The 4,923-nt window shown below is 36.8% G+C and overlaps 1 long non-coding RNA gene across 1 annotated transcript; it reads right to left on the reverse strand.

Moving 5' to 3' along the window:
- Positions 1-1,608: 1,608 nt before the first annotated feature.
- Positions 1,609-4,897, reverse strand: LOC120607019 (uncharacterized). Its single transcript, XR_005654035.1, has 2 exons — positions 2,999-4,897; positions 1,609-2,247 (listed from the first exon to the last, which is right to left on the reverse strand). It is a non-coding gene; the product is annotated as an uncharacterized LOC120607019 (long non-coding RNA).
- Positions 4,898-4,923: the final 26 nt, after the last annotated feature.

The following is a 4,923-nucleotide window of genomic DNA, read 5'->3' on the forward strand; positions in this document are numbered from 1 at the left end:
GGTGTCCTCTCCAAGGAAAATAGTGGTCAAATATACCCAAAATGAGTCAATATCTTTTATTGGGTTGTTAACTGTAAGTCAATTAAATGTTAGGAAATGACTACCAAAAATAATGACTTTGGTTTCGGAACAATCTTATTTCTTTTCGATAGTAATGACATAATGTGCCAGTTGTCTATTAGCAAACTCCCAGTTCACAATAATAAAATTATGTTATCAGGCAGCCTATCTTTAAAGAGAGACTAGTTTCCAGACAAGAAAAAGGTAAAGGAGTTCATCACCACCAAAACAGTATTATAAGAAATGTTAAAGAGACTTAAAGCTTTAAGAAGAAGAAATAAAAAATATGAATAATAAAATAACTACCTATCAATAATTACTTTAAATGTAAATGAATTAAATGCTCCAATCAAAAGACATAGGGTGCTTGAATGGACAAGAAAACAAGACCCTCATATATGTTGCCTACAAGACACTCACTTCAGATCAAAAGACACACACGAACTGTAAGTAAAGAGATGGAAAAAGACATTTTATGAAAATGGAAACAACAAAAAAGCTGAGTTAGCAATACTTACACGAGACAAAATAGACTTTAAAGCAAAGGCTATATATAACAAGAGACAAAGCACCCAGTAATTCCATTTCTGGATATTTATCTGAAGAAACCCAAAGCACTAATTTGAAGACATATGCATCCATATGTTCACTGCAGCATTATTTATAATAGCCAAAATATGGATGCAACCTAAGTGCTCATCAATAGGCGAACGGATAAAGAAGAGGTGGTACATATGCACAATGGAATATTATAAAAAGAAAAAAACCTGGCCATCTGCAACATGGGTGGACCTAGACGGTACTATGCTAAGTGAAATAAGTCAAACAAAAAAAGACAAATACTGTATGATCTAACTCATACGTGGAATCTAAAAAAAAAAAAAATAAGTACACAAACAAAACATAAACAAATTCACAAATACAGAGAACCTTTTGATGGTTGCCAGATGTGGGGGTAAGGGGGGTTGGGAGGATGGGTGAAAAAATGGACAGGATTAAGAAGTACAAATTGGTAGTTACAAAATAGTCATGGGGATGCAAAGTACAGGATGGGGAATATATAGTCAATAATACTGTAATAACTATGTATGCTGTCAGACTTATCAGGGTGATCTCTTCGTAAGTTACCTAAATATCTACACTATGTTGTACACTGGAAACTAATATAACATTGTATGTTAACTGTAATTGAAAAATAAAATAAATTTTAAAAAATAGAGACTACAGTAATATGCAAAGCACTCTGGGAGATCTAAAACTGAAAAAGACATGTCTCTTCAAAAGCACAGACTCTAGGAAGGGGCCAGACAGAGCGCTAGAGAGAAATGAGTATTCTTATGCACATCTTTGCAGCACCTGGAGAGGAACCTGGTAGAGAATCACATTCAATAAATACTTGTCTTAACAAATTTGCTATTTACCTTTAAAATTTTTACAAACTGACAAACACTACACAGTCAAATACCTAGTCAAATAGAATCTAGTCAAATAGTACTTCTTGGTATAATTTAACGAGTCCATAAGAAAGAATTTGCAAAAAAACTTACACCGTTGTGAAAATAAATCATTTTAATATACACATTTTCACTTGTTAATCCAACACGATTTCATCTATGCACACATTCCCATTTAGTTTGACTTGCTTCACATTTATTTATTTTCCAACACACAGTAACCTCTGACAAGATAGCTCAGCTAAATTGATTATTTGTAAAAAGTTTTATCAACTTTAACATTTTCAAAGAGCCCTATGAAGCTGCTCCGCACGGTGCTTTTTCACTGCAGTTTCCCATATGGAAGGTGGCAAAATAAACCAGGATCTTCCCAAGTCTCTACATTCATCTCACAGCACGGTTAGGTAAGCAGTAGAGACTGAATAATGAGTAAGTCTTCTCCAAACACATCTGAGTGAGACAGCTTCATTTTCAGAAAGCATACCAAATCACGATAACCTTCCTAATAGTGTAATCCATTCAGGGTACTTTTGATCCTTAAGAAAAGAAATATTAATCCTCGTGCACAGTACTCTTATTTGTGGCATTAGAGTTTTCTTCTCCAGCCATCATTCTATAGAGGTGATTTATTGGACTTGCTGCAGTTAGGAGCATGAAGATGTCTACTTTCATAATCAGAATTGGTGGCAGCCTTCTCATTTCCTGCCAAATGGATCAGACCACACTTTTAACCCTATGGAAAAAAAAACATGAATAAGAATAGGATTCATTTTTAAACTTCCTACCACTTCCCTCCACCTCCAACAAACAAAATGACATCAGAATTGAGTTGTGCCGTTGACATGCAGCATGAGACAGTGCGAGCAAGCTGCCGGGACCCTGGAATGCAACGAATGGCTGCGAAGCCACGGCAGACTTTTAAATGGCTCAGAAATTGCTCCACCACAGGAAGGTATGTATCTGGCCCAGTTAAAAACTAACTAAATAAAAAAGAATGTTGCCGTAGATTACAAGAGTTTGGAAAAAGCTGGAAACCACTCATTCTCAGCCAACTTGGATCATCTCAAAGTAACTAACCATCCAGCCATAAAGGGAACTTCTGAGCTTTTGTGTAAAGCAGAATCTGCATCAATTAAAACAGCTCACGAGTAAACAGTATTTTCCCATGAGTGTAGTGTTTAAAAGCGCGCTTAGTAAATAAGTCTGAAAAACAGCTATTCACGCTTCATATTTAACTGCACACATGACTTTTTTATGCCCACTTATCAAATGAAAAAGAGAAATGTGCAAACTTGCAAAAAATATTCTGAAGTGAAATATTCAATTTTGGGGTGGCACCTATGAAAAAGCAGCTGTTGTGAATAAATAGCACGATCACAGTCTAGCTTCTAAACTGAAAAGCTCTATTCCTATTGCAAAGCAAATACACAACCCCCTACAACACAACAGTACAACCGAGACTTCGTTTTGACTGTTAAGTTTACCTGGTGGCTGCACATCTTCTTGAACAATACCAGCTCGATTTACTGCTTGTTCCTTCTCTGAGAAACACAACAGAAAAATGACTCTTTAGTAAGGGGGGAGGGCAGTGGTGGTAGAAATCTTTGTATTTACGGGGGACAATGACAGGAGACAATTAGGAACTAATACATATGACTGCTATTAAATTCAGAGACAGCATTACTCAAAGCTTTAAGGTTATGGAACTTAGGTCCTGTAGCCAAAGGACTGGGTATCTTCAGTAAAGGAAAGCTGTACTTCAAGAGAAAAGTTCCCAACTAACATCTTTTCTCTGTGTGCTCAGCATTTTTGGAAAGGCAACAACACAACAGAAAAAGAACAATTTTGAAAGAACTGGTAGGCGTGATATTATGGGGGAAGGCTGCTGAATTGAAGGAACAAGTACAATTAACAAGAAAACAATATAGTTTATATGTCTAAAACGTACTCCACTGAAGGACTAGGCCCAGAGCTAAATATGCTATGTTTTTCATAGGAAATAGAGCAGAAAATTAATCTTTGGGTGGGTGGCTTTGGTTTGGGTAATTGAAGCTTTGCTAATTGATTGCAGGTGCGGTGCCAATTAAAAAGCACATTTCAGCTACAGCAGCTTGGCGGATCTCTTTGGAGATGTCCAACAGGCGAAAGCCAAGAGAAATTGGGCATTTTATGTCTGTGGGCTTCAAGCACACTGACACATCTTTCTAAGTGGCTGAGAATAAACCCAAGGTCTGTGAAAACAAAGACTTATTATTTTAAGTATCCTGACAAACAAATGGCGGCTTTTCAGGAGAAGGACTTGGAGCCAAAGGATGTTTACTACTAAATTATGGTAATTAAATGTTGTAATCAGACCTTTGTTTTAATCCGGCTGACAGTGTTTCTTTAAATTCACATTTAGCTCTTATTTAATATTAGGCTGTTTTCTTTATTCTGGCCTCTGGATTCTCATAAAGTTACACAAGCATATAGGTACAAGAAATAGGGTTTTGCCAAATTGAATATTCACTAAATTTGCTTCTCCAGCAAAGTGACAGAAAGTCAATCCTAAGTGACCTACCTGGTAGTTTTATCAGCGCTAAGTTTTGCTTTGGCAAATAAAACATTGAGCAATAGGGATTATGTGTATCTTGATATCCAATTCTAAGAGTCAGAAGACAGAGCATAATGAAGCCCATTACAGGCAATGGCCCACTGGTTTCAGTAGGCCTCTCTAAAAAGCAGCAGGTGAATGGCAACCAAGGCACTCTGGACCAAGATATGCCAAGACTTATTCCACCTAGAATGGATGATAATGGAGCCTCTAGGGCATCAGACTTTCTAAAATAACTCAACACAAAAGGTGGTCTATTTCCTAAGAAGGTAAAGACCTGGAGGACTGAGCCCTACCACACTGTCAACATGAAAGTCTCAAAGAATGGACATGTCTCAAACATGCTCTTAGAAAATGCCAGTTATTAAAAGATTGCACAGTCATTGATCGTGCTGGGAACAAAAGATATAATTTCTCACACCTAAAAGGTGCATTCTCCAGTATTACGGAAGAGATGAGTTTTTAAAAAACAACCAATGGTCAGACAGCATTTCAGACCCACAGATTTAAGAAAATCAGACATCCTGGTATCTAGAACACATTCTCTGAGAGGCAGGTACTGCAAAGCCAAAGAAGCTGGCAGGCTGCCAAACATCAAAGGAAGTTGACTTTTTGTGACACCAAATGTCTGATTGTGTTTGAACCCCTTATAATGCAATGGAGAACCAAGTGAAGAGAAAGGAATCCTCGTTTTCACACTTTCTTGCTAATTGCTAATGAGGTTGGAGAGAGGCTGAGGATTTATTTTAAATAGACCATAATCTCTTTATAATCCCTGTCCTTATGCAACTACTTTTTTTTTTTTTTTTTTTTTTT

The sequence above is a fragment of the Pteropus medius genome, unplaced genomic scaffold (assembly GCF_902729225.1).
Source record: "Pteropus medius unplaced genomic scaffold, Ma_sr-lr_union100, whole genome shotgun sequence".
Taxonomy (NCBI): Eukaryota; Metazoa; Chordata; class Mammalia; order Chiroptera; family Pteropodidae; genus Pteropus; species Pteropus medius.